Source organism: Salvelinus sp. IW2-2015, unplaced genomic scaffold, assembly GCF_002910315.2.
Source record: "Salvelinus sp. IW2-2015 unplaced genomic scaffold, ASM291031v2 Un_scaffold16406, whole genome shotgun sequence".
Lineage (NCBI taxonomy): Eukaryota > Metazoa > Chordata > Actinopteri > Salmoniformes > Salmonidae > Salvelinus > Salvelinus sp. IW2-2015.
The window spans coordinates 8088-24159 of NW_019957571.1; the positions used below are offsets into that span (position 1 = coordinate 8088).

The following is a 16072-nucleotide window of genomic DNA, read 5'->3' on the forward strand; positions in this document are numbered from 1 at the left end:
GGCCAGAGGTGGATGAACGCAGTGCCCTTGTTTTGGGTGTAGGCCTGATCAGAGCCTGAAGGTACGGAGGTGCCGTTCCCTCACAGCTCCGTAGGCAAGCACCATGGTCTTGTAGCGGATGCGAGCTTCAACTGGAAGCCAGTGAGAGAGCGGAGGAGCGGGTGACGTGAGAGAACTTGGGAAAGTTGAACACCAGACGGGCTGCGGCGTTCTGGATGAGTTGTAGGGGTTTAATGGCACAGGCAGGGAGCCCAGCCAACAGCGAGTTGCAGTAATCCAGACGGGAGATGACAAGTGCCTGGATTAGGACCTGCGCCGCTTCCTGCGTGAGGCAGGGTCGTACTCTGCGAATGTTGTAGAGCATGAACCTACAGGAACGGGTCACCGCCTTGATGTTAGTTGAGAACGACAGGGTGTTGTCCAGGATCACGCCAAGGTTCTTAGCACTCTGGGATGAGGACACAATGGAGTTGTCAACCGTGATGGCGAGATCATGGACGGGCAGTCCTTCCCCGGGAGGAAGAGCAGCTCCGTCTTGCCGAGGTTCAGCTTGAGGTGTGATCCGTCATCCACACTGATATGTCTGCCAGACATCGCAGAGATCAGTTCACCACCTGGTTATCAGAGGGGGGAAAGGAGAAGATTAATTGTGTGTCGTCTGCTATAGCAATGATAGGAGAGACCATGTGAGGATATGACAGACCAAGTGACTTGGTGTATAGCGAGAATAGGAAGAGGGCCTAGAACAGAGCCCTGGGGGACACCAGTGTGAGAGAACGTGGTGCGGAGACAGATTCTCGCCACGCACCTGGTAGGAGCGACCTGTCAGGTAGGACGCAATCCAAGCGTGGGCGCCGCGCGGAGATGCCCAGCTCGGAGAGGTGGAGAGGAGGATCTGATGGTTCACAGTATCAAAGGCAGCCGATAGGTCTAGAAGATGAGAGCAGAGAGAGAGAGTTAGCTTTAGCAGTGCGGAGCGCCTCCGTGACACAGAGAAGAGCAGTCCAGTTTGAATGACTAGTCTTGAAACCTGACTGATTTGGATCAAGAAGTGCATTCTGAGAGAATAGCAGGAGAGCTGGCCAAGGACGGCACGTTCAAGAGTTTTGGAGAGAAAAGAAAGAAGGGATACTGGTCTGTAGTTGTTTGACATCGGAGGATCGAGTGTAGGTTTTTTCAGAAGGGGTGCAACCTCTCGCTCTCTTGAAGACGGAAGGGACGTAGCCAGCGGTCAAGGATGAGTTGATGAGCGAGGTGAGGTAAGGGAGAAGGTCTCCGGAAATGGTCTGGAGAAGAGAGGAGGGGATAGGGTCAAGCGGGCAGGTTGGTTGGGCGGCCGGCCGTCACAAGACGCGAGATTTCATCTGGGAGAGAGGGGAGAAAGAGGTCAAAGCACAGGGTAGGGCAGTGTGAGCAGAACCACTTGTGTCGTTTGACTTAGCAACGAGGATCGGATATCGTCGACCTTCTTTTCAAAATGGTTGAGAAGTCATCAGCAGGGAGGGAGGGGGGGGAGGAGGATTCAGGAGGGAGGAGAAGGTGGCAAAGAGCTTCCTAGGGTTAGAGGCAGATGCTTGGAATTTAGAGTGTAGAAAATGGCTTTAGCAGCAGAGACAGAAGAGGAGAATGTAGAGAGGAGGGGTGAAAGGATGCCAGGTCCGCAGGGAGGCGAGTTTTCCTCCATTTCCGCTCGGCTGCCGGAGCCCTGTTCTGTGAGCTCGCAATGAGTCGTCGAGCCACGGAGCAGGAGGGAGGACCGAGCCGGCTGGAGGATAGGGGACATAGAGAGTCAAAGGATGCAGAAAGGGAGGAGAGGAGGTTGAGGAGGCAGAATCAGGAGATAGGTTGGAGAAGGTTTGAGCAGAGGAAGAGATGATAGATGGAAGAGGAGAGAGTAGCGGGGGAGAGAGAGCGAAGGTTGGGACGGCGCGATACCATCCGAGTAGGGGCCAGTGTGGGAAGTGTTGGATGAGAGCGAGAGGGAAAAGGATACAAGGTAGTGGTCGGAGACTTGGAGGGGAGTGCAATGAGATTAGTGGAAAGAAACAGCATCTAGTAAACAGAATGAGGTCAAGCGTATTGCCTGCCTTGTGAATAGGGGGGAAGGTGAGAGGGTGAGGTCAAAAGAGGAGAGGAGTGGAAAGAAGGAGGCAGAGAGGAATGAGTCAAAGGTAGACGTGGGGAGGTTAAAGTCACCCAAACTGTGAGAGGTGAGCCATCCTCAGGAAAGGAACTTATCAGGGCGTCAAGCTCATTGATGAACTCTCCAAGGGAACCTGGAGGGCGCATAATGATAAGGATGTTAAGCTTGAAGGGCTGTAACTGTGACGCATGGAATTCAAAGGAGGCGATAGACAGATGGTCAGGGGAGAAAGAGAGAATGTCACTTGGGAGAGAATGAGATCCCAGTGCCACCACCCCGCTGACCAGAAGCTCTCGGGGTGTGCGAGAACACGTGGGCAGACGAGGAGAGAGCAGTAGGAGTTAGCAGTGTTATCAGTGGTATCCATGTTTCCGTCAGTGCCAAGAAGTCGAGGGACTGGAGGGAGCATAGGCTGAGATGAACTCTGCCTTGTTGGCCGCAGATCGCAGTTCAGAGAGGCTGCCTGAGACCTGGAACTCCACGTGGGTCGTGCGCGCTGGGACACCAGGTTAGAGTAGCAGCGCCACGCGGTGTGAAGCGTTTGTATGGTCTGTGCAGAGAGGAGAGAACAGGGAATAGACAGACACATAGTTGACAGGCTACAGAAGAGGCTACGCTAATGCAAAGGAGATTGGAATGACAAGTGGACTACACGTCTCGAATGTTCAGAAAGTTAAGCTTACGTTGCAAAAAATCTTATTGACTAAAATGATATAGTACTGCTGGCTGGTGAAATAGGCTAGCTAGCAGTGGCTGCGTTGTTGACTTTGTTTGAAAGTGTGCTGGCTAGGTAACCTCTCAACTGGCTAGGTAACCTCGACAATTACTCTAGACTACACAATTATCTGATAAAAGACGGCTATGTAGCCAGCTAAGATCAAACAAATCAAACTGTTGTACTGTAATGAAATGAAATGTAATACTACCTGTGGAGCAAAGCGGAATGCAACTACTCGCTCCAACCCGGAAGTGCGTATCGTAGAGGGAGAGGCAATAGAAGTGTTGTTTCTTGTATTATTGTCTTTTGTGTCTTTAGAGGACTGCTTCACCTTAATGTCCCCTTTCCCTTTTCTTCTGTCCTTATTTTGTCCCACTTTGTCCCTTCTTTGTCCCTTCTTCTCTTCTGCCAACTAGACACTCCTTGTTAGCTAGCTAGCTTCTTCCAGGAATGTCCCTAGCAACTGCCTAGCAACAGGTAAACAACTTAGCTAGCTAAGAAAACGGTATAATTTTATGAAAATGTTTTACTTTTTCAAAAGCCTTTCTTCTTTGTTTGCTGCTTGTTTGGTCTCCTATTCAGTTTGCAGTTTTCTTTTGATTTTTTTTCGATGTACTTTACTCTAAAAAAACATTTAAATTTCAATATTTGTAGGAGCTCATCTTTTCAYCTGCTGCTGCTTAATTTGGAACTCCGGAATATGTGTCCATGCCCATCATGAAACGAGAGATGAAAACCTCTGTGAATACATGAAACTCGTGTTTCGAAGTTATCTGTAACCTGTAAACATTTCTGGATTTTCGTTTCATATGTTCCAAACCCAAGCTCTCCCGTAGGCCCGCTATAACGAAGGCTGGTTCAACAGAAATGCGTGTCGTTTTTATCCTGACGGTTTTATATCATTACATTTTACATGTATTTATTTTTTTTATTTTTTTTACAAACAAACTTATTAGAATGATTCACCTTCCTGGTATTATGGTGACAACGTCCGTGCCATGCTTGCAATGCAACTTCAGGAGATGTGTGAATGCAATCTGGTCTGTAAGATGGTTCCGATTATGTTCATAAAACACAGGCCTATTTGGGAGCAGTACACCGGTGAGCGGACATTCTCCCTTTCTCTTTATATTGGATCTTTGTCCAGCTACTGTGAAAAGTGTGGATGTCCGTTAAACTCTCCATAGTCTGCATTGTTTTAATATTACATGCCCACGGGGAGAAATGATGGTGCCTGTAAGTGTGACATAGCCTATTTAAAACAAGTTGTTTTGATTAGAATTATTTGTGGTATTTTTAGGCCTTATCAATAATTAATGTAATCTTGCTTATTGACCACGTTTGGCATGCCCATGCTCAGCCATATTGCAATTTACAGTGGGCCTAGCCCCTATATCAGTGTGAATGCTATTGAAGCCATGCAACGTGCCAGAACAATGTGGACAGCAAATGGGTTCAAGTTAAATATAGGTCTACATTTTGTTATTTCGTTTCTGTAAGCCATTTAACAGACTATAACGGGATAACAATAACATTGGAGTTGATTCCAAGGCAATACATAGAAAACCATAAATACACAACTTGAAGCAACCACATATTTCGCTACGGAGCACATTCTGATGGGCCAAGCCTCGACACACCCACAACTTGTTAACTCATCAAAACCCAGCCCTTTAGCGCTAATGCCAGCAAGTAGGTCGTTAATTGTAATAGTGAAAACAGCAAAAATTATTTTTGACACACCCCTGAACCTATAGCACTACCGCCCACGCTTAGAGTTACCATGCATAAGGCCTCCCGAGTGGCGCATTGGTCTAAGGCATTGCATCGCAGTGCTAGCTGRGCCACTAGAGATTCTGGTTCGAGTCCAGGCTCTGTCGCAGCCGGCCGTGACCGGGAGACCCATGGGGCGGCGCACAATTGGCCCAGCATCGTCCGGGTTAGGAGAGGGCTTGGTCGGCAGGGATGTTCTTGTCCCATCTTGCACTAGGGACTCCTGTGGTGGGCCAGATGCAATGCAAGCTGACACAGTTGTTGCCAGGTGTACGGTGTTTCCTCCAACACATTGGTGCGGCTGTGTATCAGAGGATGCATGGCTCTCCATCTTTGCCTCTCCCGAGTCCATAAGGGAGTTGCAGCGATGGGACAAGCCTGTAACTACCAATTGGATACCATGAAATTGGGGAGAAAAGGGGGTAAAAATAGTTACCATTGCATTAGGTTTGTTAAAATAGAGCCCTGAGTGTCCTGGATTTACATTTACTATGTTATGTCTAGTCTATGAAACCAGGCTCTGTGGACAGGATCTTGGGTGGGCTGTTCTGCTGGCCTCTCTGGGGAGCCATTCTTCTGCTCTAGTGCTTTCAACTTCTCCTGCCGCTGTGCCACCTCCTTCTGGTGGTGGTGGTGGTGGGGGGGGGGGGGTGACTCTCCTCTTGTGCTTGCTTGTCTAGTGTTTCTGGATTGTTCCTGAGGAGCTTCTGTTTGTAGTCTTTTCATGCAGCATCATTTTACATTTCTCTCTCTCTCTCTGCCCAGTAAAGGGTCCCACAGCAAGGAAGGAAGGAGAGAAGTGTGTTTGTGTGTCTGTGTATGTGTGTGCGCCTTGGCTATACAGGATGTGGCACTTCCCCAATCTACCCCACAGTACCAACAGGCTACATGACTGCTTCAGTAACAGCCTGGTAGACTGTCACACTGACACCATGAGTAAACAGATCACAGGTGACACTTCCTCACATTATGATTCAGACTGTATTACATATTCATACATGATTAATAGATTATACAACCAATAGCCTGCCTTTCGATCAGTCCTGGCTGAACCCTGACTGTCATCACAGCGTCATTAATACAACATGAGACAGAACTTTACTAAGTATCCATGTACCCTGCCCACTCTGCCTATTTCTCGATACAGCAGAGGAAAGGATACCCAAGTAAGGAAGGAAGGAGACTTGGAAGGAGAGAGAAGTGCTAAAAGAGTCAGTAATAGAATCTACCCTACTATTAGATGTAACAGTATACAGTATGTACATTTGATCATACTATTGTCTTCCTCCTTATGCTCCGTGTTTCATGAAGACTTTCTGGCCTACGTAGGCTGGGTGTGTCTGGTCCCAAATCATCCTCACAACATTGGGTGAAGCCTGAGCGTTGAGTCCATTTGGTTCTTTACCATTAATCACCATGATGGCTACAGTTGGAACCAAATTCACTTCAGCAGGCTCTGGTATAGACCCGACTCTGGACTCAGGCTCTGGTATAGACCCGACTCTGGACTCAGGCTCTGGTATAGACCAGACTGTGGACTCGGGCTCTGGTATAGACCAGACTGTGGACTCAGGCTCTGGTATAGACCAGACTGTGGACTCAGGCTCTGGTATAGACCAGACTGTGGACTCAGGCTCTGATAACAAGGGGACAGCATTGTCCAGAGCAGACTGGAAACTCAAAGGAGCTAGAGAGGGCCGGGACCACCTGCACAAAGACAGGCTTTATACAACCCTGCCCCCACCTCACTGGCCTCCTTCTACCACCCTGGAAACACACACACACACACACACACACACACACACACACACACACACACACACACACACACACACACACACACACACACACACACACACACACACACACACACTTTGAAGCATACTAGTACTTGCACCTCATATGCAACACCACACAGAGAACCCACCAGCACCCCCTCCATTCTCACACGCACCCTGCCTGGGCAGTACGTCTCAGAGGCCCAGTGTGTGTGAGTGCGTCAGAGGTTAAAGAGTTAAGAGGGTATCGTGTAACCGCCACGGTCTGGCCCAGACAAAAGCCTGGATAATACTGATTCAACTCAACAGTCTGCTGCTACTGCTGCTGTGGCTTCCATTCACCCCAAACTGACCTGATCACACAGAGGTCAATGCAGATCAGCCTATTGTTGCTCTGCATTGTTACAACTAATTGGTTGTTGTCGGTGATGGCCATGAATTTGAATGAGCATTCTGTATCTTTATTGTTACCTCGATTGAACCTTTCAACCCCACTCTTTCCATTGTAGATTCTTACAACTGTCTGTAATATCTATGAATTTGAATTGAGGTTTCAGTATTTAGCATTACCTGAAACCTCTCATTCTCTCCCTTCACTTTCTTCTCCAGCTGTTATTCTGTGAGAAAAGTGTTCCATCTATTCTTTCCACTGAGCTGCGGTGTCCGTCTTCCAATTGGTTACGCAACAGTACAGTGAGTAGGCAAACAGAACTGAAAACAGTATTTACCATGAAGGATGGCAGACACACGCTCACATACAGTTCGTTTTCCGTCGTTGGAATAGCCACATTCACACCACCTCTCCCTGTTCTATCGATGACAGTGGGTTTGGCAATGACATAACGACGTGACGCTATGAAAGGATGAGAACGGCAGAGGAGGAGAGAGCATTATTCATGTCCATGACTGTGGCTTTGCCAGAGAAAGTGCCAAGATGTAATACGTCAATTAGTACCATGGTCATGCAATCCTGTGTTTAAAGGGAAATGCATAGAACAAACAGGCATTTAAGAACAATGGAGGCATTCTATAAAAAACGACATATGGGGAATTCTTTCCCGCTTAACATTCTTTCACATTTTCCCACATTTAACAACAATAGAAAGTAAAAGAGGATGTAAATAAACATTTGGATACTTTCTTTGAAAGGTCTGCCTCTGACTGACCAACACACACCCCTCACTCCCTGTAGCCCAGGGCTCTATCACGGAGAACAAACACAAACAGACCAGAGGAGAAGCCACATTGTTCTCGGTTCCATTCTTACTGGAACCCTTCCGTAGTGAAGGAGACCACACCTCCAATACATCAGATGTAACAGTAAATAAAGGAGGAACACAGGGGAGCTTTTATTGAGGTAAAATACAAAAATTTTCGGAAAAATAGTTCCACCTTTACTGTGCTTCTTGGAGTTGACTGGGGTGTTGTTAGATCCATGGTCGTAGTCTGCAGCACTCACTAAAGTATCATGCTGACATTGAGAAGTGCAAGGGGACTAATGAAATCAATAACTAATACACACACACACACACAGTCCCGCACTTGAGGAATGCATGTGTCAGCTGGCAGACGACCAGACGGACGAAACATGCACACACGCACACACGCACACAAATGCTCACACACACACACACACACACACACACACACACACACACACACACACACACACACACACACACACACACACACACCCCTCATCCCTTGTTCTTATGCGGTAAAAGGAGCTTGGTCTCCACAGTGACCAAACACAAAAAAGGAGGCAGGGCAACAAGAGCAGCTGGCCTCCAGAGATAGAGAGTGAGAGAGAGGTGTAGAGTGAGAGGGGGTGTGTGAGGGAAACAAACAAAAAACAGAGTGAGAGTGAATGAGTGTGGAAAGACGTCGCCAGAAGAGAGCGACGGAGGGGGAGTGGAGGCAGAGAAAGGGGAGAGACTTACTGCCAGTGCAAAAGACTAAGGAGAGAGAGCATAGTAGAGGAGGTACACAGACTCTCTCAGAAGACGAGAGCAGCACAAAGAAGCAGACAGTGAACACAGACTTTTAAAGAGAGAAACTGCTGGAAACTGCCATACTGACAACTGACAACCCAGTGAACTAAAGATACAGAACCTTTAAAAGGACAAAATAAAATCTTTCAGTCTGGAAAACTGGAATAAGCTAATTAGATGAGGTGGAACAGCGTAGAGGAGACCACACAAAGTATAGGAATAAGAAGAGGGGGATGGTGAAAGAGAGAGTTTTTAATGGACATTTGAGAAACTTTGAGAGAAGTGGATAAACTCTGTACTGAAGTTGGAGAGAATGACACATTGCCAAACTAATTCACCTCCAAAGGTAAGATTTTTGATACAGTAAAGTTGCCCTGTCAGTGATGTTTTATTTCTTTGTATATCGTTTACACTTGTTTTTTCAATGTCTGTTGGACATAAACATGTTCAATTGCTAAGATAAAATACAAACTGTAGTGGTTGACAATTGCTTGTTACATGAAAACAGTATATGTTTGAATATGACTTTCAGAACTTTTCAGCATTGCAGATATTCAGGGAATAAAGTTGGCTTTCAGTGAAACCTTTGGGGTCTCTTCAGACATTCACGTAAAGTAACATGAACCAGGAGAGGGGCCCAGGACAGATTGAATGGGAGAAAGGGGAGAGAGCCAGGGTGGGGGGAGAGGATAGAGAAAATAATGAGATGGGGGTAGGATAGAGTGAGATAGACAGACAGAGAGAGAGAAGAGGGGGAGAGAAACAGTAGAGGTCAGGTCATTCCTCAGAGTAACCCTGGCAAATCAAATGTTATTGGTCACATACACATGTTTAGCAGATGTTATTGAGGGTGTAGCAAAATACTTGTGTTCTTAGCTCCAACAGCGCAGTATATCTTATATCTAATATCTTAACAATTCACAAACAATACACACATATCTAAAAGTAAAAGAATGGAATTAAGAAATATATAAATATTAGGACAAGCAATGTTGGAGTGGCAATGACTAAAATACAGTAGAATAGAATACAGTATATATACTACCGTTCAAAAGTTTGGGGTCACTTAGAAATGTCCTTGTTTTTGAAAGAAAAGCACATTTTTTGTCCATTAAAATAACATCAAATTGATCAGAAATACAGCGTAGACATTGTTAATGTTGTAAATGACTATTGTAGCTGGAAACAGCTGATTTCACTCCTGAGTTCCAATGGCACGTTGTGTTAGCTAATCCAAGTTTATCATTTTAAAAGTCTAATTGATCATTAGAAAACCCTTTTGCAATTATGTTAACACAGTCGAAAACTGTTGTGTTGATTAAAGAAGCAATGAAACTGGCCTTCTTCAGAGTAGATTAATATCTGGAGCGTCAGCATTTGTGGGTTCAATTACAGCCTCAAAATGTCCTGAAACAAAGACCTTTCTTCTGAAACTCGTCAGTCTATTCTTATTCGGAGAAATGAAGGCTATTCCATGCGAGAAATTGCCAAGAAACTGAAGATCTCGTACAACGCTGTGTACTACTCCCTTCACAGAACAGTGCAAACTGGCTCTAACCAGAATAGAAAGAGGAGTGGGAGGCACAACTGAGCAAGAGGACAAGTACATTAGTGTCTAGTTTGAGAAACAGATGCCTCACAAGTCCTGAACTGGCAGCTTCATTAAATAGTACCCACAAAACACCAGTCTCAACATCAACAGAGTTCCTCTGTCCAGTGTCTGTGTTCTTTTGCCCATCTTAATCTTTTCTTTTTATTGGCCAGTCTGAGATATGTATTTTTCTTTGCAACTCTGCCTAGAAGGCCAGCATCCCAGAGTCGCCTCTTCACTGCTGACATTGAGACTGGTGTTTTGCAGGTACTATTTAATGAAGCTGCCAGTTGAGGACTTGTCTGATGGGAAAAAATGATGGAAAGCTTAGTGATGAAGACGGGAACACAACCTACTTGTAATATCAGAGTATAGTGAATAACTCCATATAAACATCTTCGTACAGGGATGGTACCGTTTAAGAAACAATAAGGGAGATCACAAGACCAATGAGCAGACTGCCCAGACAGTTAGTCTGTAAGTTACAGTAACAGTAGAGGAAACAGTGCACATGCAGATTGTTGTGTTGCTGCATCAGATATTTGACACAGTGGTGTAACTGGGTAGTTCGTGCCACACAACACCACATAATGTGGCTTCAGTGCCTAGCAGCTTCTCACAAAGATAAGTGATTAGAGAACTAGATAAGTGCAAAGGAAGCATGTACTGTACACACACACACACACATTTGAGTCTAGTATCAACATGCGTTGGATAGCCCACACACAGCTGCTGTAGCTGATGACAGAGCCCAGTCTGAAATGCCAATCCTGAAATAGTCTGGACGGGTTATAATTAAATGACAGTATGGACAGTTCCAGCTACACCAGGACTTCTCACACACATTACACACCCACAGACAAACACACCCACACCCACACACACACACACACACACACACACACACACACAGACACACACACACACACAAATAAATAAACACACGCATCAGCAGCCTGATTAGAGGGGTGAGATGTAATGCATGTAATATAGAGAATAATATAAATATACATAAAACATAGATGGTGGAGAGTAATTGTAGAGCATCCAGAACAAATTGCATAGTTGACTAGAAGGGTTAGGGTGGAGTTAAAGGGCTATTTTGTCAAGGGCGAGTTTCATGCAAACACATAATACTGTCTTTTACCTAAAGAAACACACAAAAAGTTCACAGTTATAGATGTGAGGAATGAAAGATATCATTCAGGAAAGTTCTTATAGGAAGTGTGTGCGTGCCTAAAGTGTATGCATGCGTGCATGAGCACCACCAACAATCTCTCGTGATGCAAACATCCTCTAAGTCTCTCCATGTCTTTGTACCCTAATCCTCCCCTTAGGTGCAGTGCCATAAGTTCAAAACATTACCCCAAAGCTATTTGGATCCATCCCCAGTCTCCCTCTGTGTGTGACTTGACCAGGGGAATCCAAGATGGAGGTGAGGGAGGAGGTGTTGGACATCCTAAATAAGGTGTGGACTAAACTACAGAACCTCCCGCAGGCCAACTCGCTGGAGCTGGGGGCCTTCTTCATAATCATCCTCTTCGTCGGTGAGTCTAGGCACATGCCAGTCCATAGCCCCAACCCTTGGATACCTCTCGTAGACCTGAAAGGAGCATAAGGCAGTTCCAGAATTCAACTGTTTCAGCCTCGCTTAGTGCTTAGTTATTGTAACATGTTACATACAGTATGTCATAGTGACTGTTTCAATTATAACTGGGTAAAACCACATGAGTTGAATTACAGTGATCACAACAACACTAATGTAATCAGTAATGAATTTGATCATGCAACCTTTCAATCTGTTATTGGCAGAGCAACAAGTTAGTCTCTGTTTACATACAGTACCAGTCAAAAGTTTGGACACCTACTCATTCCAGATTTTTTTTTTTATTAAAAAAATGTTTTCTACATTGTAGAATAATAGTGAAGACATCAAAACTATGAAATAACACATATGGAATCACGTAGTAACCAAAAAAGTGTTAAACAAATCAAAATATATTTTAGATTTGAGATTCTTCAAAGTAGCCACCCTTTGCCTTGACAGCTTTGCACACTCTTGGCATTCTCTCAACCAGCTTCATGAAATGGAATGCATTTCAGTTAACAGGAGTGCCTTGTTAAAACTTAATTTGTGGAATTACTTTCCTTCTTAATGCATTTGAGCCTATCAGTTGTGTTGTGACAATGTAGGGGTGGTATACAGAAGATAGCCCTATTTGGTGCAAGAACAGCTCAAATAAGCAAAGAGAAATGACAGTCATCATTACTTAGTGCTGAAGGCCAGGCAATCCGGAAAGTGTCAAAAACTTTGAAAGTTTCTTTCACTTTGAAAGTGCAGTCGCAAAACCTATCAAGCGCTGTGATGAAACTGACTCTCGCGAGGACCGCCACAGGAAAGCAAGACCCAGAGTTACCTCTGCTGCAGAGGATAAGTTCATTAGAGTTACCAGCCTCAGAAATTGCAGCACAAATAAATCCTTCACAGAGTTCAATTAATTAACAGACACATCAACATCAACTGTTCAGAGGAGACTGTGTGAATCAGGCCTTCGTTGTTGAATTGCTGCAAAGAAACCWCTACTAAAGGACACCAATAATAAGAAGAGACTTGCTTGGGCCAAGAAACAAGAGTAATGGACATTAGACCAGTGGAAATTTGTCCTTTGGTCTGATGAGTCCAAATTTAGATTTTTGGTTCTAACCACAGTGTATTTGTGAGACAGGTGAATGGATGATCTCTGCATGTGTGGTTCCCACCATGAAGCATGGAGGAGGTGGTGTGATGGTGTGGGGTTGCTTTTCTGGTGACACTGTCAGTGATCAGCATGGCTACCACAGCATTCTGCAGCGATATGCCATCCCATCTGGTTTGCGCTTAGTGGGACTATCATTTGTTTTTTATCAGGAAATGACCCAAAACACACCTCCAGGCTGTGTAAGAGCTATTTAACAAGAAGGAGAGTGATGGAGTGCTGCATCAGATCACCTGACCTCAACCCAATTGAGATGGTTTGGGATGAGATGGACCACAGAGTGAAGGAGAAGCAGCCAACAAGTGCTCAGCATATGTGGGAACACTGTTGGAAAAGCATTCCTCATGATGCTTGTTGAGAGAATGCCAAGTGTGCAAAGCTGTCATCAAGGCAAAGGGTGGCTACTTTGAAGAATCTAAAATATATTTTGATTTGTTTAACACTTTTTTGGTTACTACATGATTCCATATGTGTTATTAAATAGTTTTGATGTCTTCACTATTATTCTACAATGTAGAAAATAGGAAAAATAAGGAAAAACCCTTGAACGAGTTGCTGCGTCCAAACTTTTGACTGGTACTGTAATTTATGTTAGAAAGCTAAATCTCTCTTTCTCTCTCCTTCCAGCCACTTTCCTGTTTATGATTGTTCTATCCTGCGTTCACTGCTGTTGCTGTGGAAAGCCTAAATACCAGGGTTCCCGGGTCCAGCCCTTACAGGCTGTCTGAGGAGGAGCGGACAGTGGCCCAGTTGCAATACTTATAAAATGCACCCTTCCCTCCCTTCAAGGAAGGGAGGAAAGAGCGATTCAAGGGAGGAAGCAAGGAAGGAGGGATGCTCTCTAAAGTATTGGTATTGCCTGAACAATGTAGTTTGGAGGGGACAGACAGACTGCTATACAACCATCCTGAAGAATCCATGTGTGTATAAAGGCTGATGAGCAATGGCAGAAGTCATTAAGACTACTCAGCAGTAGTTGTAAACAGGACAATGATGCACTAGGAACAGAGCACTGTGGGCCTTGTTTCTGCGCTGTTGTTCTGTTTGACTCGGTCTGAGAACACAAACCACTCCGAGGTGGACAAAAACAGACCTACTCAATTTTTCTCATGTCATTTTAACCCGAAAGAGCTGATAGGTTTTATGTTGTGTGTTTTTTCTAAAAAGATACATTAGAAATTCCCTTCGTTTTGTATCTTGTTCTTTGGAAGGTCTGTTTTTATGTCCAGAATGTCAAACCCCTCTCTGTTCTCCTTTAAGATGACCCCACGGAAAAAGTTCTGAAGTTCCAAAATTGTTTTTGTTTAGCTCTGTTTTCCACTGGAACGGGACAGACCAATAGAGAGTGCCCTCTGCTGCTGCAATGAGCACAAAACATTTAAGCCTACTGGGGCGGCAGGTAGCTTAGTGGTTGCATGGGGCCAGTAACCGAAAGGTTCCTGGATCGAATCCCCGAGCTGACAATGTAAAAATCTGTTGTTCTGCCCCTGGTCAAGGCAGTTAACCCACTGTTCCCCAGTAGGCATTCATTGTAAATAAGAATTTGTTCTTAACCTTTATTTAACTAGGAAAATCAGTTAAGTATGTGCCAAAGCAAAAAGTGGTGTTGCAACCTTGTCTAAGAGCATTTCGTATTATTCTGTATGTCAATCCGAAACACCCCATATAGTATGTTATGTTACATTTCGTATGGTATAAATAAAGGTTAAATAATGTTTTTTTAATGTATTAATTAGTGGATGTCCATTACCCATTTCATATGATTTGTTTACGAATTACAATTCGTATTATAATGTTACGAATGTGCAAAACGTGCAATATGTCATGAATTTGCTAAATGTACAATACGTTACGAATTATCAAAACGTATGATATGTTATGAATTCTAGGTAGGTTGCTAGGTGGCTAACATTAGCTCGCTCGCATAACGTTAGCTAGGCTAGGGGTTAGGGTTAGCTAACATGCTAAGTAGTTTCAAAGTAGCTAAAAAGTAGTAGGTAGTTGGAAAGTTGCTAATTAGCTCAAATGCTAATGTTGTCCTTGATGAGATTCAAACTTTCAACTTTTGGGTTGCTAGACTTTCGCATTATACGCATGACCAACCACCCTACTTTTAATTTTTGCCTTGAGTAACCATCTGTCTTATGTAACCATACCAAATGATTCTCGGATTTAAGTACAGAATAACACAAAATTCCCTGAGACCAGATTCGGTATTGATGCAGTATTGTAGAAATAGGTCACCTTATAAATGGTGATTCGTGATTATTAGTAGTTATACCATCTCTGATTGTACAGTACTTGAGTATAATTAATTTAGAGTGAAACAAGCAGTGTTTTTATCTTATATTGATCTGTAGTTGTTACAGGAGCAATGTGTTTGTTTACAACTTTAGCTTTACTTAATGTTTAAGTGCTAATAAAACTAAGTACAAAAGAATTAAAAAAATTACATTGTGATTCTTCTTGTTATTAGTACATAAATGATTGAGTGCATCGTGTCAACAGTTAAAATGTAATGTAACACTCCAATAACTGTCTGGGCCGATATCATATCTGACTTTCCTACAATTAGGCCTACTATCTATAAAATGACAAAGGCCACACCTTAGGACTAACCCACCCTATACCTGATACTTTCACTTTAGGTGCTGTTTTCTATACCACTACAAGACGTAGCTAATTCACATTAAAACATGTGTTTTTGGAACACTTCACATGTGAAATTCATGTGTTTTTTCAGTAACTGGTTTGCAGTAAAGCATGCCTTACCAGGCCTTGTAGCACAGTCTCAGGCCTCACCTCCAAATATCATCAGTTAACATTAAACCAGCTATACACCTCTCTCTCTCCTACTGCGCCACATATTGAAAACCGTCACAACAAGAGAACTAGTTACGATCACTGCTTAGGCTCAAGGAATAAGATGGAATAAGCCTCTCATACAAAGGAGGGTCTTCTGGGTGCTGGAAATACAGATGAAAGGCCGGGGCAGATATTGAGTAACTAGCAGAGGCCTACACGTCCAGTCCCCAGGTCTCACAGACTGTACACACTGTAGTCGTTGCTGAGAACACTGAGAGATGGCTGTGGAAAGGTGTCAGTGATTGGAAACATGCTAATGAACAGCTCTGTAACATGTAGGAAAGCCTTGATATTTCTGTATAGGCTATAGCCTACTGCCAGCATTTTACAAAGTGAAACAAAGTTAACAGCTGTGGAATTAGGGAAAGGGCTGGATTTCAAAACGGTTTCTTTGGTTGTTCTATGAAAAAGCTGGCTATACAAATCTGAAAACATTTTCTAAATGGGCTTCCCCTGC

General features: G+C 44.1%; 1 long non-coding RNA gene across 1 annotated transcript; it reads left to right on the plus strand.

Annotated features, from left to right (window-relative positions):
- Positions 1 to 8659: 8659 nt before the first annotated feature.
- On the plus strand, positions 8660 to 15210 carry LOC112080647 (uncharacterized). Its single transcript, XR_002896211.2, has 3 exons — positions 8660 to 8749; positions 11332 to 11541; positions 13378 to 15210. It is a non-coding gene; the product is annotated as an uncharacterized lncRNA (long non-coding RNA).
- Positions 15211 to 16072: the final 862 nt, after the last annotated feature.